Source organism: Rattus norvegicus, chromosome 12, assembly GCF_021556685.1.
Source record: "Rattus norvegicus strain SHRSP/BbbUtx chromosome 12, alternate assembly SHRSP_T2T, whole genome shotgun sequence".
In the NCBI taxonomy this organism is placed as follows: Eukaryota; Metazoa; Chordata; class Mammalia; order Rodentia; family Muridae; genus Rattus; species Rattus norvegicus.
The window spans coordinates 15,074,565-15,101,732 of record NC_141545.1 but is presented as its reverse complement, the minus strand read 5'-3'; the positions used below and the strand labels follow the sequence as shown (position 1 = coordinate 15,101,732).

At 50.4% G+C, this 27,168-nt stretch overlaps 2 long non-coding RNA genes across 4 annotated transcripts in view; one reads left to right on the top strand and one right to left on the bottom strand.

Moving 5' to 3' along the window:
* Positions 1–26,487, bottom strand: part of LOC148002182 (uncharacterized) — a 35,213-nt gene extending 8,726 nt beyond the window's left edge. Inside the window, exon 1 of the long non-coding RNA XR_015634631.1 lies at positions 26,268–26,487. This is a non-coding gene — a long non-coding RNA (uncharacterized LOC148002182). The remainder of the gene's footprint in view (positions 1–26,267) is intronic.
* On the top strand, positions 15,153–23,240 carry LOC148002183 (uncharacterized). Of its 3 annotated transcripts, none has more exons than XR_015634628.1 (5): positions 15,153–15,344; positions 21,291–21,433; positions 21,854–21,992; positions 22,361–22,870; positions 22,982–23,240. It is a non-coding gene; the product is annotated as an uncharacterized LOC148002183 (long non-coding RNA). The 3 variants fall into 3 exon arrangements; XR_015634629.1 differs by having other exon boundaries at positions 15,169–15,344; positions 21,340–21,433; XR_015634630.1 differs by having other exon boundaries at positions 15,180–15,344; positions 21,340–21,433; positions 22,365–22,870.
* Positions 26,488–27,168: the final 681 nt, after the last annotated feature.

Below are 27,168 nucleotides of genomic sequence, written 5' to 3'. Positions count from 1 at the left end.
GAACCAGACGGAGGATGAGACACCTTTGGGTTGATACACGGATGGACAACAGGTTGGCAAGCACCAACCCAGGACCAAAAGTCAGCCCCAGGTAGCAATCCTTGGCTCTCACTGGCTCTGCCCTTGAAGGAATCTCATCAAGTCATTGTGTGGGCATGGTCAAGATGGGGTAGGGTTGGGGGGGGGGGGTCCTCCACTAGCTATGTCTGAGCAAGCAACCCCAGAGATGTGTCCTCAAAGACAGGCAGCACCAGGGCTCCGCTAGGCCAGCCAAACCACTCCACTCTTGAGTCAACACCAAACCTCATCAAAAGAGGAAAAAACTACCATTACCCCGGCTGTGAGGGGAACCTGTCAGGACCAGTCAGACAGCACCATCTTGGGAGCTCCTGTCTTGGTGGCACCAACACTTAAGGACACTTTGGTATTTCTGGACCCCTCTTAATCATAGTTTGGCCGTTTTCTTTTCACTAGCCCAGCATCACTGGGCAACAGACGTGAGCATCTCTGAGGCAAGCAGAGGCCCCAGATGAGTGTCAGGAAAAGAGGCATTGGCTATGGTAATCTTTATGTACCCAGGACCCCCTTAGGAAATCTAGAGATCCAAATGAGTTACGATGGGGAGATGCCCAGGGGGTTGCCTGTGCCTAGCAGTGACATACAACCCTGTCACCCTAACACCCCGGCGTGTGCATTCACACCATGACCATGCACGGCGGTAAGGCGAAAGAGGTGGGAGCTCAGAGGGCTCTGTGTATCCATGTGGCACATCCCACCGTCTCCTCGCCCAGCCAGTAGCAGCATCCCTGGGAGATGCTGGTACTGCCAAGGCATTAATGATGCTGTAAAGTCATAAGCGAGAGGCTAAGCGAGAGGCTGCTCCCGCACGGGTGAGCACTTGATAAAAGGGAGATTTACAGCCACATCCATCAACTTAATTATCTTTTACTAGGGTTTAAACTCAGTTGTAATGCTAATCTGTATTTAGTACGGTCTACGGGATCTACGGACACTTTACGATCTTCCTCTATTCACAAGTGTCAAATTATGGCAATATTGATAAAACGGTAGGGACGGTGGGGGTTGGAGGAGGCAACCCCAACCTGCCCATGTGCTTTTTACAACTCCGTAAAAGAGGGAAAGAAAGAGAACCTACTACTCTCTGATGTAAAGATGAAACCACGCCGCCAATAATCTGGGCTGATAGTGTTTCAGAAACAGTTTCATAGACAGCAAAAGCGTCTCTCTTAGACGTCTCCAGCACCGACCCTGTACGATCCTTAGAGCAGTTTCTGCAGACTGGACCGGAGGAAGCTAGTTCAAGGCAGACTGAACTCTGCTGCCTCTGTCCTTGCAGGCTATTTCCTGTAGACCAGAATGGGTCTGGGAGCCTTCCATGGTCCCTCTACACAGAAGAGCACCCATCCTCTGCTTCCCTACTTCTTTTTTTTTTTTTTTTTTTTTTTGATTCTTTTTTTCGGAGCTGGGGACCAAACCCAGGGCCTTGCGCTTCCTAGGTAAGCGCTCTACCACTGAGCTAAATCCCCAGCCCCGCTTTCCTACTTCTTGAATGGGTTCTCAACCTGTGGGTCATGACCCCTCTGGGGGGAAAAACAACCTTTTCACAGGGGTCACACATCAGATACCCTGCATATCAGATATTTGCATTAAGATTCATAACAGTAGGGGGCTGGAGAGATGGCTCAGCGGTTAAGAGCACTGACTGCTCTTCCAGAGGACCTGAGTTCAAATCCCAGCAACCACATGGCGGCTCACAACCATCTGTAATGGAATCCGATGCCCTCTTCTGGTGTGTCTGAGGACAGCGACAGTGTACTTATCTATACTATATAAATCTTTTTTAAAAGATTCATAGTAGTAGCAAAATTACAGTTATGAAGTAGCAGTGAAATTAATTTTATGGTTGGGGGGAGGGGTCACCCCAACATGAGGAACTATATCAAAGGGTCCCAGCATTAAGAAGGTTGAAACCACTGGTTCAGGGGACCCTGGAGGGAAGCATGCTCCCACCATGTGGTTGCTGGGATTTGAACTCAGGACCTCTGGAAGAGCAGTCAGCGCTCTAACCGCCGAGCCATCTCTCCAGCCCCCTGAGCTCAACTCTTGACTCTTGAAAGGAGCCATGGCCTTTACAGGAGGAGCTCCTGATCCTCAGTCCCTCTCTTAGGTGCTGGGCTTACACGTGTGTGCCACCACGCCCTGCTCCTATATCTTTCAGGGGCACCGACCTCTCGCTGCCTAGAGGAGCAGTTTGTTCCGATGCCCTCTAAGTGGTGGGCAGTGTACGATTCTCTACCCGGAACCCACAGTCCGTCTTGATGGTTCCTCACCTGTGTTGCCCGGCACACAATAAGCGCTCCAAAAAGGGAGACACAAAGAGGGGGAAGGAGCCAGCCCTGCTGAAGGCTCAAGGGAGACAGAGCGCCACAGTGGAGAAAACTCGGGATGCTCAGGGCTCAGGGAGACCCTGGGGCGGGGTGAAGGGAGCACATGTGGGAAGTGAAAGGCAGAGAAAACTTCAGGGTTCCTGGGTACCTACTGTGTGACCTGGGCACCTACTGTGTGACCTGGGCACCTACTGTGTGGCCTGGGCACCTACTGTGTGACCTGGGTACCTACTGTGTGACCTGGGCACCTACTCTGTGGCCTTCCTAGGACTGAGTGATAATAAAGTCTGGGGAGTCTACTGAGCCAACCTGAGTGCCAAAACATCCAAATTAGTCCCTCAACATACAGATGCCTCATGCTTCATGTCCGACTGTGCCCCATGTCTGTCTGTACAGTCTACCACCACCCCCGCTTCTGTCTCTGTAGTGTCAGCAGGCCAAGAAGGGGTAAAAAGGATGGGGGGGGGACTTTTTTCTTTAAAGAATAAAAAAGAAGAAAAGAAAGAAAGAAAAGAATAACAAAGCCATTTTTAAAGGCTTCTAGTGATAACGGGAGATTCCAGTGTTCAATTATAATGAGAGAAATTAAAAGAACATTGCCAACGATTGTTAAGGCAGTTGTAGCGAAAAGTCAACAATGGAGAGAAATAAAGTCAATACAATTTCTCTACCTGAAAATATAAACGCTCTCGAAATGATTTATTTGGCCATAAATTATTTTCATGCACTCTTTCTTCTTCCCCCTCCCCCACCTTCCTCCTTCCCCGCTGCACACACTTTCAAATAAATGTCATTTGTCCCAGCCGAACAGAGATTGTAACTAAAGGGCTCCGGTATTTTTTAACTCCAGAAAAATCACTGAACGTATAGGCACACTTATGTCTTGAAAGCAAACCTCCATGTTTTACATTCTAAAGTGTTGACAGGACTTTAAATTCACTGTCAGCTCAGAGGGGCCAGAATTGTCAGGAAGGCCCAGTGGTCTCTATGGGTGACGAGAGGCTTCAGGTAAGGAAGGGGGAAAGGTCTCAGATCTAGCCAGTTCTGTTTGCTCCAGTGTATGGAGGCAAGAAGTCAGTACAGGACCTGCTGTATCTTATCCATCCCATCTTATCAGGTGGTAAATCTGTCCTTTGATCCTGGCAACAATGTGGAAAGTTGGGGACAGCTGCCACCACCCTAGTCAGCAGTGCCTCGGCAATGGCCATAAAACGTTTATGAAACCTGTAATAAACCGGACAGATAAGGAAGAGGGCTTCAGATTTCAGAAGTCAGCAGATCCGTGGAAAATGCCCTCTTCTACCTCCGAGGTCCCTTTATTTGAAAAGCAAACACAAACCCTTTGGCCATAAAGCCTCTAAGCAAAGAGTTTCAGCAAACCCTGAGATTAGATGTGTTTGGATTCTTTACTCCGATTCAGAAAGCCCCTCCCCTCCCCCTGCTAGAAATTCTCAGCATGAAGGCCACCACTAAGGGCACCAGGCAGGATCAAGAGCAAGGGTGACCCAAACATGAGTTCCGACGAAATAGTCGTTTAATGCCCCAAAGTAAACAGATATCCCAGAACTGACGGGGCGGGGGGGGGGGGGTGTCAGCTGTGACCGCGTGACTTGTTAAAGTCTCGAAGGAAGCTCTCTGACATGAGAAGAATCGGGCAAGGGTTTTAACCGTCTGGGACTTTTCCTTGGTTGGCTTTTCTGGGAAAGACTCGACAGTTGAGCTGCCAGACACAGGCGATCTCAGAAGCAGGTGGAGCAAGCCAGAAAGCCGTGTGTGTGTGTGCGTGCGCGCGCGTGTGTGTGTGTGTGTGTGTGTGTGTGTGCGTGTGTGTGTGTGTGACACACACACACACACACACACACACACACGCACGCGCCCGCAGAGGCAAAGCTAGAACAGCCCTGGGAAAGGCAAGTCACTCCAGAGCAGAGAAGGCTGCCGTGTCAGCAATGAATGGACGATGCCCCAGATGGCACAGAAAGTCAAACTGCACACTGGAAGGCAGAGTGGGGGGTGGGGGGTAGGCTTGCACGCAATGCACGTGGGTAGGTGCCTTTGTCTAGAACTCCTAAAGAGCAGAAAAATAGTAGAACAGACTAAAGGAGGGGCGTTTGGATTCGGGGTCTGTCAGTCTCCCTTCCAACCCCATCCCCAGTCAACTGTATCCAAGTAGTGAAAAAGAAAGCTCCAGAAGCCAAATGACTGACAGAACCCTGGACAAGCAACTCCACGAAACAGAAAGGCTGTCTCCCCCACATATTCCCAGGCTAGCACGGTTTCCTGTTGCACCTTCACCTGCTGGGCCTCCCTCCCCCTTTCCCTCCCGCTCACCCCTCCCTCTCCCTCTCCTCTCGTTTTTTATTTTCACACTTTGCCTAGTTGTTTAACATACAGTAAATCCTTAGAAATCCTTGCACATCTGTCCCTGATCTAGTTTCTCTATCAATTTTCCGGGCTTGGGGCCGGGGACACTATTTGGTTAACCTTGTAAAGCACCTGCCCCAGCATTCGCTGGATACCTGGAGCTAATGGGAATGTGGATGGGGAGGATACTAAAGGACTGAGACCTGCGGGCTCACTCTCTCCCCCTGCAGGCCCTGCCTGGTACTGCACCTCTGCAGCAGGTTCATGGATAAGTGGTATCTAGGGAGTGGAGTGGCTGGAGTAAGGGCATGTAACAGCATGTTGGCTGTCTATAAAATGTCGCTAAGTGCTGGTGTAAATATTGGTCAATAGTGGTTTGCCCAAAATGACTGGGGGAGGGGGGTTGAGGGGCATCTCTTAAGATATTCGATGCTTTTAACTAAAAGCCATGGAGTGGTTCATCCCCGAAAAACACCCAGTTAAAGCTATGCTTGCACGCAAGGGAGCATCGAGCGTTCTTCAGGCCGCCCCAATGAGATGAGCCTTTTTTCTGCCCTCTGCCATCTCTGGGCATCCTGGGAAGGCCAGGAGGGAGACAGAAGGATCAACAGCTCTGAGGACAGATGTCCTCTAGCACAGGTAACGCTCACCAGGACAGGAAGTCACGAAGCATCTTCCTTAAGTCAAAGATCACTGAGGTGAGATGGCCAGGTGCACCCTCAGGCCTGGGACAAGGCACAGAAGGATGGTGCTTGCCTGGGGTGTGTCAGCCCTGAATTACGGTGCCCTCGGCACCGTCACACTGCCTCTGCCAGCTGCCCCCACCCCCAGCTGTCTGCCATACTCAACACCTTGAATATCCAACTCTGAGGCCCAGACTTTCACTTGAATATAGAGGACCACCAAACTGCAGGGTTAAACGCTGTAGCTATCACGGGTGTCTGATTATTGATGCTCAGAATGAATCGCTGGAAAGCCTTAGGAGTCTCTGGTATGCACGGCCTCTTCTGGGTAAAGCTTAGATTTTTGCCCAAAGGTTGTCAGTCCCTGCTTCTTCTCACCCAGGCTTATGCTTTGACAGAGGTCTTTCTCTTGTACAGTCTTTCAACATTCATGATCATGAACCAGACGGGAAATGGGGACAGTTATCGTCTATGTTTTACAGACAGAGGTTGGCCGTGTCCAAGGTTTCAGAGCAGGACTGGTCAGGGCACGGAACCTAACCTCCATCTCTTCGGAGCACCGCCTCCAGCTGTGGGCCTGACCGCTTCAGATCCTTGGAAAGAGTGAACGAAGGGGGCGCTAAGGTCAAGGACAATGAGGAGAGTGACCCTGGGCTCTGCTTACACCCCGTGTCAGATGAGTTATCACAGGAAACAGAAATAGGGGTCAATTAGCTTCCCATCACGGTGGCAAAAGTACCGGAGATAAAATATCTTAGAAGGAGGAAATCTTTGGTTTGGCTCGTGGTTTCAGACTGTGGTCCTGTTTCCTTGCTTTGGGCCTGTGGTAGCCCATGGCAGGTCACGGTGGATGCACACAGCAGAGAAAGTTGTTTACCCATTTATGGCCAAGAAGCAACTTCAGGAGGAGGTCAGAGTCCTAGGAGTTCCTTTGAGAACACACTCCCTAACCTCCTTCCAATAGGCCTTACTTCCTCAAAGCTCTCTACCTCCCAGGAATGCCATCGGCTGAGAACCAAGCCTCCAATTCGTGAACTATCAAGGGACTCATTAAGGATAAAAAGACTCCAGCTTAAGACCTCCAGGCCAAAGCCAACCACCACAAGGGTACAGTTGGGTCCTCTCTGCACACAAGCTGGAGCTAGGCCAGGTCTGGACAACATCCGCCTCCACAGGCCAGACCATGTCTCTTCTCTGCGGTCTCCCACCTCACCCAGATACTTCAGAGCTCATTGCCCAGCCCTTCCTGACAGACAGGCTTCCCTTCCACATACCGACAGGAGCCTCGAAGGATTCCTATTTGTTTAAATGTCTGGATAGTGGATATTTTCAAATGGCATATTCTTAGTGATGTTAGTGGAAGGAACCCAAAGACCTATTACATATAAATAAACAAAATGTGGTGGGATGCTTTCCCTTAAAAAGGAAGGATCTGGACTGGAGAGACGGCTCAGTGGTTAAGAGCTCTGACTGCTCTTCCAGAGGTCCTAAGTTCAAATCCCAGCAACCACATGGTGGCTCACAACCATCTGTAATGGGATCTGATGCCTTCTTCTGGTATGTCTGAAGACAGCTACAGTGTACTTATATATAATAAATAAACCTTTTAAAAAAAAAAGAAGGAACTAGGTTATGTGCCACCTCACGAGTGAAGCTGGAATACATACAAATAAAAGTTAAATAAGCCCATGACCAAAGGACGAATATTTGAGAATTCTGCGTCTATGATTCTTCGAGCAATCAGTCTGGAGACAGACAGGAAATAGAATGGAGGCTTCTGGGAGCTGGAGGAGTGGGGCACGAAGAGTGACTGTTTAAGGGGTGCAGTCTCAATCCTGCAAAATGAACAGCGTTCTATCCGGGGCTGCTGGTGACGGCTGCACAGCCATGTGAACGTGTGTAATGCCGGCAGTGTGCATTTAAGAGTTAAGATGGAAAGTCTTGCCTTATGTGTACTTTGTTACTGTTTATTTCCAAGTTTGGATGTAAAGTCAAGAGAAGATGGCATCAGGCTTTGTCCCTGGTCAGGGGACACCTGGCCTCCCTGCAGAGCCCCTGCCCACACGCTGTTCCTCAAGCTCCCAGCTCTGCCCAAAGCAAGAGCACCCACCTGCTTCCCCAGCCCTGATCTCACGGCTTGTTTCTGCCTAGAGAGGTGCTTGCCCAGATGCCACCGGCCACCCACGGTCAGAGGTGGCCCTGCATGCTTGGCTCTCTCCCAACTAGTGGGAGACATCTTGCACACAGCAAGAGGCACACTCTGCATTCTCTCTGCATACCTTGCTGCTCCCGCAGAGACTGCATACACTTGGTGCTTAATAGAAATGAGGAGGGAGGTGGGGGAGGGTGAGAGAAAGAAGTGGAGGGATGGAAGGGAGATGCGCCAACGTGGGTCAGAACCCACCTCCACTCTGGAATTTATTTCCACTCCGTGTGTACAAATGGGGCCTCGGGATGAACGGGCAGTATGTCCTGTGGGACGTGATTTCTCCCTTCCCCGTCTCACTCCCCAGAATTTTGGAAGTGACGGTACCCATACCCTAGGAGGCCTGTTCAATGTAATTGGCATCAGGGCCCACAATGAAAGCCACTCGCCCACCCCACCCCACACCCCACCCCCCCCACCCCCGCCGTCGCTTCCTGCTGCCCAAGAACGCTCAATTCCGGAGCAGGCTGCGCAAATCCAGGGCTCTACCCATTAGCCCGCACCACCTGGGCGCCCTTTCCTCTCTCGGCTTCCTGGACCTCCCTGGCTCCCTCAGCCCTGGGGCAGAATTATCCGCACAAACTGTTCCGGGGTGATAATGAAACTCTCGGGTCAGGAAGAGGGAAGCTTTGTGACCTGGCTCGAGGAGGGGGACTCTTTGCTTGTCGGACCTTGGGTCTCTTTGCTCATCAGTCCTTGCTATTTGCCCACCTGTCGTTTCAGTTTTGTGACAAGGTGACACGCAGAGGGGAGAGGGCACATTTTTGGCAGGAGAGGTAATTTATTAGACGTCCACTTGCTGGCTATAAACATCTCCTTTCGGTTTGTTCTTGCAGTCCCGGCCTGCCACAGGGCTGATCCCCGGTTAATGCATAACTCGGTGAGTGCCACTCTCGGGGCAGGCGGGCCTCACGCCCCAGCTCTTCCCTTCCTACTCCACCTGACCTGACTGGGGCCATGTCACCCTCTGCTTGTACTCGCTGCAAAGACGCAGGCCCGAACCGAAGTCCCACAGGGGTTGATGCTGAGTCAAATGAGGTCACTCTTACTGAGAGCTGTAGGCTAGCCTTCAAGTTTCCCACCCGCGTGGGATGGCTGTAATGGCCACCTTAGCACAAAAAGCAGCCACCAGTGCGCCGTGGGGATGAACCTTCTGTTCTCTGACATCCTCCCTGGGGCTCCAAATAATCAAGGGTAAAGAGGAACACACTGGAACTGTTATGCTCTGGGAAACAACGCACTGGACGAGAACTGGTGCCTGTTGGTGCACACGCCTTTAACCCCAGCACTCCAGGGGCAGAGGAAGTCAGATCTCTGTGAGGCCAACCTGTCTACACAGTGAGAGTTCCAGGACAGCCGGGGCTGTGAGACTCTATCTCAAACTAATCGAAAGAAGAAAGAAAAAGCAGGTCACTTGCCAACGGAACTTACCGAAGGGATGGGTCCCTAAATATCCAAAGTAAACTCGGTGGCTGAGGGGAGGCTTTTCTAGAAAACCTTAGAACGTAACCCAAACGTAGAAAGAGCATGTTAGGTTGCGACCAAATCCCCATGAAGCGAGTCTCTGCAGAGCAGAGCTTGACCTGGTACTACACATACCGCTCCTTACCCAAGCCAGAGTGACCCTCATCCTGGCCACCATCGAAGGCTTGTGTCTGTTTCCTGAATGTTCTATGGCATCTGGCTTCTCTCAGCAACATGGCACATATGGTTGGAACTAAACTCCTTCTAATTAGTTTATTTCCCCGGGGAATATAGGTTGTGCGTAGCTTGGCCAGCATGTCAGAAATACAGGTGCTGGGGGGAGGATGGGGAGGGGAACACCGATAAGAAAGGGGAGGGGGGAGGGGGATATTTGCCCGGAAACCGGGAAAGGGAATAACACTCGAAATGTATATAAGAAATACTCAAGTTAATAAAAAAAAAAAAGAAAAGAAAAAAAAGAAAAAAAAGAAATACAGGTGCTGGGGTTGGAGACACGGTTCAGTGATTAAGCGCAGGCTGGCTGCTCTCCCAGCGGACCCCAGTTCACACCCCAGCACCTACATGGTGGCTCACAGTCGTCAATAACTCCAGTTCCAGGGAATCCAGTGCTCTCTTCTGGTCTCTGCGGGCACCAGACACACACGTGGCACACCGACGCATAAACAGGCAAAACACTCAGACACATAAAATTAAATTTTTTAGACGCAGGTGCATATATTTTTAGTAGGTAGGCTTCTACGAGCGCCAGTTCAACCAAATATAAATTGAAAATAATCAGAAAAAAAAAGTCTATGCTGACCGTGTAAAGATTGAAGGGAAAGAAAGTCCTTGCCGCCGGTCTCTAAACACACATTACAGTAACCGTTGCATAGGACTTACATGTCCTTGTGTGTTCTTTTTTTTTTTTTTCTCCATCTTTATTAAATTGGGTATTTCTTATTTACATTTCAATTGTTATTACCTTTCCCGGTTTCCAGGCAAACATCCCCCTAACCCCTCCCTCTCCCCTTCTATATGGGTGTCCCCCTCCCCATCCTCCCCCCATTACCACCCTCCCCCCAACAATCATGTTGGCTGGGGGTTCAGTCTTGGCAGGACCAAGGGCTTCCCCTTCCACTGGTGCTCTTACTAGGCCATTCATTGCTACCTATGAGGTTGGAGCCGAGGGTCAGTCCATGTATAGTCTTTGGGTAGTGGCTTAGTCCCTGGAAGCTCTGGTTGGTTGGCATTGTTGTACATATGGGGTCTCAAGCCCTCCTTGTGTGTTCTTGCAGTCATTGTTAGAAAAAGGGACGTCCTGGGTTTTTGGACATCTGGGTTGTCCTGGAGCCAGTGTCCTACAGATAACAAGAGGTGGCTGTGATGCCTCCACTTCACAAGGACAGCAGGGGCCTTTGCTGAGCCTTGGTGAGGTGGGAAGGTCTTAAGATGTACAACAGTTTGATACACACCTGTCACACAGGAAATCTTGTTTTCAGTTTCCTGGTCCAATGTTTGCTGTTGGGCTGCACCAGAAGCGATGGGGAACTTGCAACAAAGGAATTTGTGTTGGGGACAAATGGGTATAGGTGGGGCTGAGCGAGGGCCTGGTCTGCAGGTCACTTTTCTGAGTTAGGCAGCCCAGAGTTGGAGAAGGGACTGTCCATGAGATATTGACTTTCACCCAGTGTAAGCAGAGATAAACGAAGAGAGAGGAAGAGGCCAGGTCCAGTGGCTCTTAAAAAACAACACAAGTCCCCAGTACCGGGCCTTGAACACGCCTTGGGTACAGGGGCTCCGTGTGCAGAAGCATGTGGAGTGCAGTGAGAAGGGCGGGAGCCAGGAGAGTGCCTGTCGCACAGCCCAGTGGCCTGCGTTCTCATGCTCAGAAGCCACATAAAAAAGCTGGAGGCGGTGTGGGGGGGCAACCCCAGCAGCGCTCTGATAGCAGGATGGGAGGCAGAGACAGGAGAACCCCATGTCTGGAGCTCAGAGCCAGCTAGCTTGGACCACAGTGCAGTGGCAGACAGCAAAGGAACCCTTCCCTCTGTCCCCAAACTAGGTGGAAACCAAGGACTGACACCCATGGGTGCACTGTGGCATGTGCACTCCTGCACTCGACTCACGCACAGGGACCTGCACACCTATCTCCCTCTCCCTTCCCCTCTCCCTCCCCCATTTCACTCCCCCACCCTTCCCCCCTCCCCCGTCTCTCTGATGCATAAATAAGCATTAAACCAAGAGTTCCCAGTGTATGTGTGGCAGGCTGACTAGACAAAGATGACCTTGAGGTCACTGGGTGGGGATGTTACATCACTTCCTTTGGCACCGAGGCCCAGGACCAGGAAGTTCCTGGTAGTAATGAGGAGGCTTAACCAACCATGAGAAGATGGGGCACCTCAGTTCCCTTCCCTTGCCTGTTGTAAGGACTCATGTACATCTCATGTCTCCATCATGGACCCCTGTCAGCTCCCAAGCAGAGATAAGCACATGTTCTCCACTGTCCTTAGACTAGCTTCTGCCCCAACCACTGGCCCTCGTCAGACTAGGGACTGAGGATTCCCAGTGTGACAGATATTAAGAACTCAATACTTCCCTACTCCATGAGAAGCTCCTCAGAGGCTCTGCCCAGGGAGTGAGGGCTAGAGAATCGCAGATGTGAAAATCCACCGTTAACTTAGGGCGGGAAGAAGGGAATCGCAGAAAGAAAGAAACATTTGGCGGGGCTCTCCTGATCGTCTGCCTGTCTGTCTACTCTGAAAGCCAGTATTAGAAAGTTGGTGCTGGGGTGTAGCTCTGAGGGAGAATGCTTGCTCAGTGTGTACTACATTCTGGGACGTATCCCAGCATTGGGGGGAGGTGGGGGGACAAAGCAGAGTAAAGTAATAAAGTTTCAGCATACCACAGACTTTCCTTCTGGTGCCCTGGGACATACCCTGCTCATAAAAAGCAATTGAAGTGGGGTTTTGTTTGGTTGGTTGGTTTTGTTTCAAAACAGGGTTTCTCTGTGTAGCCCTGGCTGTCCTGGAACACACTCTGTAGACCAGGCTGGCCTCAAATTCAGAGATACCTGCCCCCCCACCCCCGCCATTCCCCACTGTCCCCCAGCCCCACTTCTGCTGCCAGCGTGCTGGGATTAAAGGTGTGCACCATCGGGGCTGGGGATTTAGCTCAGTGGTAGAGCGCTTACCTAGGAAGCGCAAGGCCCTGGGTTCGGTCCCCAGCTCCGAAAAAAAGAACCAAAAAAAAAAAAAAAAAAAAAAAGGTGTGCACCATCACTGCCTGGCTAAAGTCACTTCTTATTTGGGAGTCCCATACCCAATTCACAGCCATCAGTGAGCAGGTGTAGACGTGAACACAGAGAGGCCAAGCTGTGACAAGATGGAGGAAATTTCAGGCGTTGCCCTGCCTGGGGAGAACCACCCTATGCCTGCAGTCTCATCCTCTCTCGCACATCCACACTGTATGCCAATAAGAAGAACCAGGTATCTATGGGGATGGTTGTGAGGAAACACTAAGGTTATCAAAAAAGACCCCTGTCCTCCAGCGAGGTGTTATTTGCTTCTTCCTGCGCTATGCCATCGCTGGTTCAAACCAGCCTGCTCATTGTCTCGGCTGAATTAGCCCTGTTTCTGCCTGGGAACCAGGACTCGAAGAATCTCTAAGGATGTTTGCACCATTGGCTCATGTGCAGAGAAGTGTACAGAGGGGATTCCACTAGACTTGCATGCTACGGAGGCAAGGGCAGGGGGAGGCACCTGCGTCTGTAATCCCAGCATTTAGGAGGCAGAAGCAGGAGTAGATGAATCTCTGTGAGTTCAAGGCCAACCCCAGTCTACATGGTGAGACCCTGTCTCAAAATAGAAAAAGGAGGAAGTGGGGGAGGACAGGAGGAAAGGGAGAGAGAGAGAGAGAGAGAGAGAGAGAGAGAGAGAGAGAGGAGGAGGAGGAGGAGGCGGGGGAGAGAGAGAAGGAGAGAGGACAGGAGGGAGGGGGGAGAGGAGGGTGAAAAACAGATTCTCAAAACTACTAAAACTCTGCATGTGTCTGTTAGAAGATGTGGGCCACGTGGTGAACATCTAAGGAGGCTGCTGTAGCAATGCTTCACTAAGTTATTACTAATGAGACCGTTATCATCCACAGCCCCAGGACTAATAAAAACAGGGAGTGATGAAGAGACTCCTGAGGGACACTGACACTGTCTACTGAGTAGTAAGAGGAAGCCTGCTTGGGAATAACCAATTCTATTTGCCTCACGAACTCAGAAAGCAAACGCTGAGGAAGGGCGCATGAGGGGCCCATACGGGGTTCCAAGGAGTCACCTCTCAGGGCCACTGTCTCCCACCCACAAGTTATAATCCCATTCAAACAAACTTGGAGAGGGGAGAAGGGATCTTCTGGAGCGGGACTCCGCCCTCACCCCTACCGCCCTCCCTTCCATTCACAGTGGACACACACAAGGCCTAGTGTCATGGCCGTGACACAGGTGGCAGCCAGACCCCTATAACTGCTCCTCTCCACACTTGAGCCAGTCACCTCCTGTCCTCCCCCTGAAGGAAGCCAACAGAATGCTCTGATGTATAATAGCAAACCACACCAAAGCACTCCCAAGGCCCTCCTTAAACGTCTTGATGACGGCTCCTTTCCAATCTGTTTTCCCCAGCCCTGCAAAGGTGTGGCCACAGAGAGCAGGGAGCTGCCATCGAGGAGAGAGCGTGACAGATGAAGGGTCTGTAAGGGGAGAGGAACCAGGAAGAGGAAGACAGTACCCAGGCAGCTTGTTCCTGACCCACCCTGGCCTTCTCTCCTGTGTGCACATAGCAGAGCCAAGCTTGGGGACCAAAGGGCACACACAGCTGAAGAGCTATGAGCCACGGATTGAGAAGGTGGCCAAGCACCTATGCACCCACTTAATGTGCATCACGAAGAGGGCTCCATCAAACACAGACAGGGCGGACGGAAGCAGAGGAAGGTCTCTGTTCCCCAGATGGGCCCCCTTTGTGCTCAGCAGCTCCTGTACTCCCTACCTGAGTTATCAAAAGGAAAGAGGAGGCCCAGCCCCAGCAGGGGGCACCCATATCAAGGATAAAGTCAACCGAGACCTGTGAATCATTGCCCAAGAGATACACCACAGCCTGCAGCCAGGAGCTGTTCCTTGCGTTCATATAGAGAAGCAGAGCATCTGGGCACCCTCAGCACGGGATGCCTACACCTCTGTGACCCAACAGAGAAAGAGACAAACATCTCAAAGGACAGGGACCTAGGCTACGGCTGATCTCAGGATGTGAAGAAAGCAGACAGGAGGACAGAGATTGAGAAGGTCCCCGTAGGACCGGGCCTGAGATGCCACAGAGCTTAGAGGGCCAGAAGCAGATGGACGGATGGGTACCCCATTCTGCATTCAGTGCTACAGCAGGTTCCAACTTCCTGAACTGCGTTTAATTGCGAAGGGCTGCCCCATGGTCGTTAAGACGCTGTGGAAGCCATCTCCCTTTTCCAGGGAATATGTTCAGCCCTTCAGAGTTATCTTTGCTCCTCTGTGGACAGACACAGGGAGGAGGACATGAAAAATCACCCAGGAGATAATTTCTAAGCCAGGATGCACCGTCAGCCCAGATGCCAGCTTAGGATCAGAGTCCCTGAGGAAGGTGGCCGTGACTCACGCTGGCCTCCCTGTCCCTTCTGACTAGTTTTTCTGCTCACAGGCTGGCCCTGCCAGTGTCCCAGTTTCATTTCCTGCCCCTGTCACAGTGGAGACTTGAGGTGCTCAGTAACTGTCAGCAGCATAGGGAGAGGAGTCCAACCAACCCAGATACTCCAGTTTCCCACGAGGTCTGGCTCATGTGTGGGGGAAGGCTGAAACAGAGCCAATTGGCTGCCTGTCAGTGCATAATCCAAACATGGCCAAGGCCCCTTGACCAGCAATAAACCAGCTCTGGGAAAACAGACCCTGGAGCCAAGGATACAGCTCTTGCCTCAGTAATGATTAACCGGCAGCCAGGGGGCCCTGGAGGTCAGGGTGATCATGAGAAAGGCTCCCGTAAGCCTACCCCAAGTGCAGGGGGCCCTGAGGAAGCCAGCCTGGTGTCACTACTCGCCAGGGCTTCCCACCTCCATGGAGGGCATACTTCTCAACCACCCAGCAGTCCCTCGCCTCTGTCACGGGGACAGGAGCCCTGGCATCACAGAGAGAGAGAATGGGCCCTTGTAAAGTCCAAGGTGAGCACTTGAGTCTTCCTGGGAGGCTACATTTCCCCAAACCCGAGACGATAAGGCTTTCCAAGTAGAAGCGGCTTAGTGCTTATCTTTATTGCGTGGCTTGTCCTAAGGCACAGAGGGCCGTTCTGTTCTAGTGAAAGTAGGGACAGATGTTTTCAGGGGACTTTTCAGCTCTCAGGCTCTGTTGCTTCCTCCTCCCTCTTCTTCCTCCTCCCCGTCCTCCTCCTCCCTGCCCTCTTCCCTGTCCTCCTCCCCATCCTCCTCCCTATTCATCTCCTCCCCTCTCTCCTCCTCCCTCTTTCTCCTCCTCCTCTTCCTCCCTCCCCTCCCTCTTTCTCTCCTCCCCGACCTTCTTCCCCTCTTCCTCCTTCTCCTCCCTCCTCCATTTCTTTCCTCCTGTTCCTTTCCTTCTTGTTCTTCCTCCCCTCCCCTTTCCCTTCATTAATCAAAGAGGTCTTTTTCTACAGACAAGGTCTTGGCATGTAGACCAAGCTGGCTTCAAACTGGCAATCCATCTGCCTAGTGTCAGAAATTTTTTCCCCCTTGAGGATGCTCATGTCTTAATTTGGAAGTTCTTGTGAAGTTCCTGAATTCAAGAAGAACTCTTCCTCAGTTTACATTCAGCCTCACGCACCCCCAGTTTTACAACTCTTGTGGTGCTCCACACACAGTAAAAAGAAATTCTTCCACTGGGGAGGCAAGGCCAAGGCAGAGAGATAATAATAATAATAATAATAATAATAATAATAATAATAATAATAATAATAATAATAATCTATAGCGCTCAGGAGGCTAAAGAAGGAGGATCCTGAGTTCAAGACTGCTCTAATCTATATAGCAAGACCTACCTCAAAAACAGAAACTAGGGGCTGGAGAGATGGCTCAGTGGTTAAGAGCACTAATTGAGTTCAATTCCCAGCAAGCACATGGTGGCTCACAACCATCTGTAATGGGATCCGATGCCCTCTTCTGGTGTGTCTGAAGACAGCTGCAGTATACTCATATGAAGAAAAGTAAATAAATCTTTTAAAAACACACACACAAGTAAAGAAAACAGAACAAACAAACAAAAACCCCCAAATGGCTGAAGAAATGGCTAAGCAGTTAAGAGCACTTCTGGCCTTTCCCGGGGGCCAGAGTTTGGTTCTGGGAACCCAAATCAGGCAGCTTACAACCACTTGTAACTCCTACTCCAGGGGTACAGTGCCCTCTTCTGGCCTCCACAGACACTGCACTTAACATATGCGCAGACACACGCATGCACTCACACACAGACACACACAATTAAAAATAAAGAAGTTGAAAACAAAGCAATTACTAAATGGAGCCTCTCTTAAAGATGAGGATCGATGGCATCCCCTGAAGCTTACAGGAAGTAGCAAAGTCATAAAGAGGAGGAGGTCATGTATGTGGCTGTCAGCCGGAGAGAACATTAGCTATCTGCTCACACTGGGCAGGGCTGGCAGCTTCCTCCCTTCGTTGGAGGAACATTCGAGCAAAGGCAAAGTCCATGCACGGTGCTGAGCCAGGACCCCATCATACACACCCAAAATTCAAAACAGTAAACATAAACTTTTAACGAAATAGAACACCACTTAGACCTGAGAGAGAGGGGAACCTCTGGGGAGACCTTTAAAGTGGGGACTGAGGAAATCAGGAAGGAGAGAAGGTAAAAGGTAGGCGAGACAAAACTAGGAATATACGAAGAAGCCCTGCAGAAATCCATTGGTTCGTGAGCAAATTAAAAGTATTTTGTGGGGTTGGGGATTTAGCTCAGTGGTAGAGCGCTTGCCTAGCAAGCGCAAGGCCCTGGGTTCGGTCCCCAGCTCCGAAAAAAAAAAAAAAGGAAAAAAAAAGTATTTTGTATATTTTTGCCAGGTATGGCGGTGCACACCTTCAATTCCAGCACTTGGGAGGCAGGAGCAGGCAGATCTCTGAGTTCAAGGGCAGCCTGGTCTACAGAGCAAGTGCCGGGACAGCCAGGGCTACACATACGTTTTGAAAAAAAAAAGGCATATATTATATATACATAAGTATATAAAATATATTTATATCTTTTTAAGTTTGAACAGGCATGCCCCTCGCAGATAAGCAACTCTGTTCCTAGAAGAGATGGGTTATTAAATGAACGTTTCCACGTCCAGTGTAGACTAACTCCGATCAGGAAGGCCACAGAAGCACCCAAAACAACCCAGACATTGCCAGGGCTCTTCCACCCCACCATAAGTAGATAGGAAGACCCTATTGCCAAAGACACCATTCATTTTAGATGCAGGACCTGCAGAAATCAGCCCCAGAGGTGGTATGCAGGCTACCAGAGGAAAAAGGATACTTATTAATGGTCTCACCCAACACTGGGCCCTGCATGCTAACAGTACAGCCTACCTGGCAAGGTGTGCCCACTGGTTCAATAGTGGGGTGACTTCTGCGGGGGTAACCAACCAATTTCTGATTGGCTATGAGGCATGCTCCCTAGGGGGGATTTCATCTTGGTACCATAAAGCTGGCCCAAAGCCCATGACTGGGCAGATCGCAGGCCGTAATGGGGAACCTACTGGTCTTATCTTGCTAAATGGCCACGTCGGTAAACTGCATTCTTAATCTTTATGCTATCAAGAATGCTCACAAATGTGTGTCACTATCAACTTCGCTCAGGGAAATTCTTTCGATGATGGGTAACAGTTAGCACAGAGACTGAGATCTGACCAAAGGTGCTGAGTCTGAGTCTGTGAGACCTCAGCTGTGAGTGGCCATTTATATCAATCCCAGCCTCTACCCAAGGCTCAGGGAACACCACAGAAGAGGGGGGTTGGAAGAGAATGGTGAGGACATCTGTGAATGACTTCTGGATGTGATGAGGCTTTTACCTACATCAACTCCCAGCCACCGTTGTCACCTGCACCGGGTCAAACCAGCTGTCGACATTCTAGCATGGTTGGTGAGGAACACGGAGGTCTCATCCTCGGGGGAGGAGCTATTGATTGATGGCTGCTGAGGGAGGGAGACTGAGGAAGTTATTAATAATGATAACACGAGGGGCTGGAGAGATGCCTCAGCGGTTAAGAGCACTGACTGCTCTTCCAGAGGTCCTGAGTTCAAATCCCAGCAACCACATGGGGGCTCACCACCATCTGTAATGAGATCTGATGCCCTCTTCTGGTGTGTCTGAAGATAGCTACAGTGTACTCACATACACTAAAAAAAAAATAAATAAATCTCTTTAAAAATAATAATAACGGGGCTGGGGATTTAGTTTAGTGGTAGAGCGCTTACCTAGGAAGCGCAAGGCCCTGGGTTCGGTCCCCAGCTCTGAAAAAAAGAACCAAAAAAATAATAATAATAATAATAATAACAACAACAACAAGAAATTGGGAGGGAAGAGAGGTGGAAAAGCCTAGGTGGGAACCAGAGGGAGAGAGTGGTAGACAGATAATAATCAAGACGCACGGTATAAATGTATGAAATTTTCAAAGCATAAATTAAGATGTTGTTTAATAAAAGGCCACCTAGAGTAAGGCATTTCTATTTCCAATGACTGGCTATCGATTCAGTCATAGATGTGCAGCACAATAGCAATCCACCATACATTCTATATATCTAGCGTGTGTATATATTAGTCGATGTATAGACACACATCCATGAGGTGCTCTGTGACATTTTTAGCACAGGCACACAGCACATACAGTGGCAGTGCGTATGTCTTGACCAGAAAAAGAATCAAACCCGTTCAAGCTCCGAGATCTAATTACCAGCTTGTTGGGAACAGAAAACTAGAGACAGACAAAATGTTCAAGGCACCCAGCGTAGCAACCGGAAGAGCCCAGATATGGGAAGGCCGTGTACCCACAGATCCCTGTCTGATTCTATTGGAGGGGGGCTGCTGTAATGTTTCCTGTGATTCTGTGGGAAATTGGTATCAAGAGAATTAAAAATACCTAAAAGTGTTTTGCATCTACACATGTGCACGAATCCAGAACACCATCCAATTAACCAGCCTGCTGAGGCAGGAACTGCAGAGGGTAGCAGAGACACCCCCACCCCCATCTAGCTCGCCCTTGCACCAGGCCTCACTGTTGTGGAACCCCAACTCTAGAGACACCCTGACTCCGAGGCCATGATCTCATGCAGTTCCCAACACGAGGGGTGAAGAGCGCACAAAGACTTGTACCGCCCTTGAGCTGGCCACTCAGCCTCTAGCCCTTGTGGCCCAGGTATCCAGGTCGAGGGTTCTAGGTCTAACTCTGTCATTCACTGGCTGGGTGTCTGGAGAGGTCGTTAAATCTTTCTGAGCACCAACGCATCCTCTATCAAGGAAAGCCATTCATTTCACAAATGCCTGTGGACAGTTAACAGGGCCAGAAGCAACCACTCCTGCATCCGGGAGCAAGAGGTGTAATTTGGGGCGCTGTCACGTAACTTGGGGTGCTGTCACACAAGGCTGGGCGAGGAGCAGGGTTATCAAGTGTATACCACTGACATCTGAGGGTCTAATCCTTCTAATTAACAGGGAGGACTCCTTGGGGCAGGTGGCTTTGGGGTGGGCCCTTGCACACAGAAGGTGTCCAGAAGAATAGGACTCATCTTGAGCCTGCAGTCAGGTGGGTACAGAGACCATGATGCCCACCAAGGGCCTTGGCACTCTGTACGGAGACTACAGGGAGCCACTGGAGACCCAGGAATAAGGGCCGTTAACTAGGACAATTCTTTCAAATTAACAGAGGATGGGTTAGGAGAACGATATTCCATCCCCCTCATTCCCTGAATGAGTCTGTCTGTGGACCATTTCGGAGAGATCCAAGGGCTGCAGAAAATAGATATTCACAGAAAACAGGAAATTTCCAGATTCCCATGTCCAGCACTGACCATGAAAGATGCCCGAGACACATCCGATCATTAAATTCACGCCGATAATCAGTAAACACTTCTAAGGCCGGCTGGCCTCAGGTGGAGGAGCGCGTGGGCTGGAATCCTCAATACGCAGGCAAAACATCCCTAGAAGTCTCTTGGTGCTGGACTAGAATCACAGAAGCAAAGCAAGGCCAGGCCCAAATGGAAGAATCGAACCAAACTCTCTCCCCCTGAACCAGCCAGACACATGTCCCTGCGGCCCACGTGTCAGTACCAGGTGCACACACTGACTTTGCTTACACGTTCTGTCCAACCAGATCAGGTTGGAGGAGACCTCCCACTGTGTCACCATGCCATGGGCACAGCAAGAAGTCACTATTAGCCCTGGTCAGAGCAGCTGTTCAAAGCTAGCCTCCCCTACTGAGTTTCCTCAGTCATCCCTTTGTCAAGTTCTTGCACTGGAAGATTGCCTTTCCCGGCCTCATTTGCATTCCCCTCCACTCTTTTTGTTTTAGTTGGCTTGGATCTCCAAGTACAGGGCAGTAGCTTTAGACAGTATGGGGGGTAGCCAGTGTCAGGCAGGATCAGGTATCAATCGGTCGGTGGGCCCCAGAGCAGCAAGGAGGACAGAGAAGGAAGGACGGGAGGTCAGCGAGTCCATCAGCAACGGCCTCATCGATGCCCTGAGGAGGATGAGAAGCCACAATTTACGGAAGCTCTGCAACAGCCATGGTGGTTGCAGAAAGCAGACCTGGGACGCAGCCGGATAGCGGAGATGCAGCTGGATAGCGGGGACGCAGCCAGATAAGCAATCCTCCTGCGGCACAGAAGTAGCAGTAGTTCCCGTTTGGTGGGGCTGTGCGATGTGAATCTATACAAACCCCCAAGATGCTGCAGTTACTATAGGATTCCTACACTAAAAATGTGGTCAACTCTTCCTCCTGCCAAGGGTTCCGGAGGAGAGGAAGCCCATCACGAGGATGTGATGTGTGGGGCTGGATAGAGAAGATACTTTAAATGGGTCAGAGACCGCTTCTTGGCTCTTCAGATAAAGGTGCAGTGGATTTGGCCAAGCAGGGTTAGTTTTTCCTCTTCTAGAAGGAGCTTTGGAAACACAGTCACAAACTGGCCATGACCCCAAACCTAGGCTCTGGTCACCACTGACGGCTGCCTCGCTGACACCAGACAGAGGTAAAGCTGCGATGGGATTGCCAAAACGGGCCTCTGCCTTCTCGGTTTTGGTAAGTTGGCTTAAACCCCATTACCGTCTCAAGTTGACACTGATGAAAGCTTTGTATTCAGTTGGGCTGAGAACAGGTAACTCGGGGGACAAAACCAGCAGGTTTTACTGGTCCCAACCCAGAGAGCCAGAAGAAGCCCAGAAATGTACAGGACTGTGTGGCAGAGAACTTGTGCCCAAAGTTGCCAAACCTCTTACCTTTGCCTGGCACTTGAGACAACCAGCTGATATCTGTGCAGGTACTCAGGTGGGGTGAGGGTTGTGGTAACCGTTGGAGTTTTTTGCTGAGAACTTGAGTTGGGGGGAAGACATTTGGAAGTCGCACTACATACGCGATGTGAGAGTGTTGTCACTTAGAACACATGGGGAAGGGTTTGTGGTGTGCTGGTTTCGAACTCAGGTCCCTTGTCTGATCTATCAGATTCTGCCAGAAGGCTCTGGGCCACTTGCACTGGCCCCCTGCTTCCGGGTAGAAACTCCAGCCCCCTCAGCAACTGCCACTCCAGAGTTCCTCACATTAGGGAAGGTCCCCCTCTGCGCCCTGATCTTTGAGACTTCAGGTAAGACTTGAATACTGCAGAAGCTGCGAAGAGGTGGTTGGGTGGCAGAGCCTTTCAAATCTGTGTGTTTCTCTGAATGTAGAGATGCGTTTATAGTATGTAGGGGCTGTGTTTTCCCTCAGCCAGATTTATTCATTTGGTGTGTGTGTGTGTGTGTGTGTGTGTGTGTGTGTGTGTGTGTGTGTGTGTTGCCTGCATGGACGTGTGCACCACAAGTGTGCTTGGAGCCCTCAGGAAAAAGGATCAGATCCTCTGGAACTGGAATTACAGAGGGTCGTGAACCACCATGCGGGGGCTGGGAATTGAACCACAGGTGCTCCTAACAGCTGATCCACCTCTCCATTCTTTCTCCAACCCCCCTTTTAAAGACAGGGTGTCACTATGCAGCTCTGATGGTCTGGAAGGCACTCTATGTAGACCAAGATGGCCTTGAAGTCCCAGAGGTCCACCCGCCTCTGCCTCCTGAGTGTTGGAATCAAACGCTTTCGGCACCCCGCAGCCCCACCACGGACTCCAGAATTTCAGACTTCAATTCTGCTTCCAAGTGGTTTGAATTCCAGACGCTCAAACTGTGTGCTTTTTTTGTCTAACATTACCACAGGCTCATGAGATCTGCCCATGCTATGCCTTGTAGTTGGGAATTCTTAAGGAACTGGCACACAGGACAGTCATCTGTCACCCAATTCCAGCACCCCCAGTAACACTACTCAACCCTGAAGACTTAACAGGGGCGGAGCCAAGACGTATCACCAGGAAGCCCATTATGTCACTGTCCCAGCTGTGGCTATGGGCTGCTGTGCCTCACGCCACCTCACAAGCCTGAAGAAGCTCGCTTTAGGGGAAATGGCTGGGTCAAGGCCAAGCAGCCAGGCAGAGAGGTATTGCCAGCACCCATACCCACCATTGCCTGTAGCTTCCTGGAAAAGCCACGGCCTCTGAGGGTTCACCTGCTTTGTGCAATTACCCAGAACACCCGTTCCTCCCTGCAGTCTCACAGGGAAGGCCGGCCAGGAGGACTCATGCAGCAGCGTAGCCTGCAGAGGAAGCTGGCATCCAGAAACCTAGGAAGGACGCCGGAAGCCAGCCTGAGGTGTGTGTGCACCTCCGAGGTGGATGCCACAAGACATCTCTGGCCCCACCCGCACCCCAGCATCTGTGGAATGCAGAATTCCCGAGTCAGGGCTGGGAATGTGCTTTTTTACAAGCTCTACATGTGACACTTACAAGCATTAAAATTTGTAGAGTGGCTATAGTCGTTTACATTGCCTTTCTGAATGGAGCTGGCTGGCTTCTCTCCCTGGTTCTTTGCTGATCATCAAAACATAAAAGTGTGTACACAGGGAATGGGAGGCGGTGTCCCGAGAACGCTTGATCACCTCGGAAGGGCGGGACAGTGGTGACTTTTACTTTTACCTTAGAGTGTACTTCATTTGAAACAGTTTGGTTCTTTAGTACCGTCCAAAAACCCCTCATCTTTTGACCTTCAGTTTCCTGGGGCTGGGGTAGGGGGACCAACAAAAAATGGGAGAGTTGGCAGCCACAGCGTGAGACACTTTCTCTGCCGAGATCCCGTCCTGACTCAACTTGTTTAAACTTTGTTCAGCCAAGTGAATGTAAGCAGCACGTGCCACTCGGGAGGCAGAGGCAGGTGGAGCTCTGTAAGTTCGAGGCCAGCCTGGTCATATAACCAGGGTTAGGTCAGCCAAGGTTGCACAGCTAGAGGCCCAGTCCCAACCAATCAATCGACCCATCAATCAATCGATTCATCAATAGTTCAATGCTGGAGTGGGAAAAAAGACTTTGGGTTCTGAAACCCAAAGGCAGGAATGAAACCGAGTAAGACAAAAGTCTGGATTTAAAATGGCTTGGCTGGATGTACCAGGTCAACAGACTGTGTACCGCCTCAGCCAGGCCTTACTGTACCTCCTGGGTGTCTTCCCTGATGAAGCCACTCTGCATGTGTCAGCCTCCACAATGTAGCTTAAAAAGCGTCACAACGGGGGCTGGGGATTTAGCTCAGTGGTAGAGCGCTTACCTAGGAAGCACAAGGCCCTGGGTTGGGTCCCCAGCTCCGAAAAAAAAAAGAACAAAAAAAAAAAAAAAAAAGCGTCACAACTGTCACAGGTTGTCACGGCTCACACACGCCTTTAACCTCAGCCCTGGGGAGCCAGAGGCAGGCGTTTGGCTATGAGTTCGAGGCCAACCTGATCTACACACAAGGTCTAGTACATCCAGGACGACCTAGGGAGTCCCTGCCTCAATAAATAAATAAATACGCATAAGAGGAAATAAAAACTTGAACCTGAGCTCTGAGGGGGAGTCAAGCAGGTAGCATGACAGTGTTCATGTGTGTGCATGTGTGTTTACTGTGTCTTATTTTCTGAGGCAGGGTTCCCTGCAGGTGATTGAGCTCCAGGCATCTGTCTCTGCCCCCCCCCCTTGAGATTAGGGGAACTCAACCTTGGGGAACCTAGGGGAACACATCTAGCCTTGGGTTCCTGGGGATCGAACCCAGCCCCCCATACTTGTACAGCAATCGCTTTATTGACTGAGCCATCTTCCCCAGCCCCTACAACCAGTTTTGAAAGCATGAAGTAATCCTGGTCAGATCTCACATCTGGGGTGCCTTGAGATCAGGGTTGCTTCTTTCCAACACCGCCATCTTAAATAAAGGGACAGCGCCCAAAAGGTCCCCAGTACTAACATCTTGCACAGCACATGGAAGACAGCTGTGAATCTAGTCTTCAAACAGACCCCAAATGAGTGAAAAATGTCACCAGGGAATGGCCTGATACTGCTGGGGTAAGAGAGGCGTGGTTACCTGGGCCCACCAGCCAACCGCTTACCAACGTCCATGCTGGACGTCTGTCTGTCTACCATGATGGCTACTCAGACTCTGCCTGGCGCTGGGGGTGCAACAGAGGTTATTTTCAGGTATTCTATCAGTAAAGGCAAAGAGAAAGGATGCTGTTTAAGGAGTTCCTGTAAGCCCTGGTAATGGTATCAATGATTTAAAGTTCAAAAATCTTGTCCATACCCTGTGTTCAAAGACCCGCTTGGAGCCAGTCTTTCCCCCTTTGCAGCCACCTGACATGTCCCTTCAACTGTAGAGACTGAAATTTCTCTAACTCCCTTACAGCTGAATGCTCTCCCAGGTATATAAGCGAGAGACGCTATTAAAATAATAAGAGACCTCTGCAGGTCAAGGGGAAGACTTTAGAAGTCTCACTGTGTAACCCCTGACAGTCTAGGACTTGCTAGACCAGGATGCACTCAAACTCAAAGAGATCCTCCTGCCTCTGCCTGTCAAGTGTTAAAGACATTCAGCGTCCACCACTGCTGCACTGCGAGTTCCTTGTGGAAGGCTCCAGATGCCCTTTGCTAGAGATCAAATTGACACATACATGAGCTGTCCTGCAGATCCTTACCCTGGAGCCATTTCATCGAGCTTCACGGGGTAATTAGAGGATCTCAGGGACCATTTTGTTTGGACATGATCTCTCTTCTGTACCCGCAGCCCTTGAGATGTGCCTAGGAGACTGACGTGACTACAAAGACCTTGCCTATTCGGTTCTTAAGAGACAGGCCCCGTTCCAGCCCTGGACTGACTGACTTTTTTTTTTTAAATAAAAAAAAATTTTTTTGGTCACTTCTGTCCCCAAATCCATTTGTTCTAGGCCAAAAGACTGAGAAGCAATACCTTCTCAACCACGGAGAAGTAAAAAGCAGAGAGCGAAATAGCTGTCAACAGGACTGTCTCTCACCTTGGCACTCGAGATATTTTTTTTCAGCACACATATTTCCAAGTCAAAAAAAAAAAAAGTGATATATCATTCTACAACGTATTGAAAAGAAGGGGGAGGAGTCGGTGGTGGCGGAGGAGGAGGGGGAGGAGTCGGTGGTGGCAGAGGAGGAGGGGGAGGAGTCGGCGGTGGCAGAGGAGGAGGGGGAGGAGGAGGGGGGAGGAGAAAGAAGGAAAGAGATGTATAGAAAAAGAGAATCCACAACACACACGGAGCCAGTCACAGGCGCCACTCAGTCTGCAGCTGGCCCAAGTTTATCTCTGACCGTCCCCCGGCAGTTTGAAACATTACAGTTCACTGATAACCAGAAATGAGTAAGCGCTAAGACTCCTCAAATATCACCCCTGTGGCACCAATAAAAAACCCATAACTCCTGCCCTGGCAGAGAACTGTGGCCAGCACGCCGATGAAGGGATGGTTATATTACCCAACCACGGGTTACAAATGGCTTTGTAATCAGTATCTTCCTTACCCAGCTTAGCCTGAGTGGCCCTCAAGCCAGCACAGCCCTGCAGCAGCAGACGGAGAGGCCTTCCGCTTCCTGGAAAGTAGATGTCTGAGAACTGAACATTCCTGGAGCCAGCTTTCTCAGAGCTCAGCTCCATTTTCATTCAACCCGAAGCTTAACGCACTGGTCGTGTGGAGGACAGCAGGGTCTGGCTGCACCCGCTCCCACTATCAGTGAGAGAGTCACGGGGCAGGGAGGATTTCTCAAAGAATCCGAGGGCCATGGAGGCAGACCCCACCCACCCCACTCACCCCACCCCCAACCCCACTCAAAGCAGGAAAGGAGCCGCATGCCAGCTGGGACAAAGATTGTTGTGACTTTAAAAATGATCGGTTTTACTTTACGTGTATAATAAAAGGATGGTTTTCTGTGTACAATTTTATGTGTATGATGAAGGGATGGTTATGTTAATGTGTATGAATGTTTGCCTATATGCATTTGTGTGCACCGCATGCATGCAGTACCCGAGGAGGCCAGAAGAGGGCATCAGATCCCCCTGGATCTGGAGTTTCAGATGGTTGTGAGCCACCATGTGGGAGCCAGAAACCCAAGCCAGATCCTCTACAAGAACAGCCAGTGTTTTTAACCACTGAGCCATCTCTCTGGCCCTCACTGTTACCGTTTTAAAAGGTGATGCCTATGAGACAAACAATTGAGATCATTTTAAAAAAAATTTTTTTCGGGGTCGGGGATTTGGCTCAGTGGTAGAGCACTTGCCTACCAAGCGCAAGGCCCTGGGGTCGGTCCTCAGCTCTGGAAAAACCTGAGATTAATTTTTAAATATAGGGCTAAAATGAGACGTGCAGATAGCTGCTCCCACTGACCCAGGCCCAAGGGCAGGTTGAATACCTGGGTGGGATCTGTC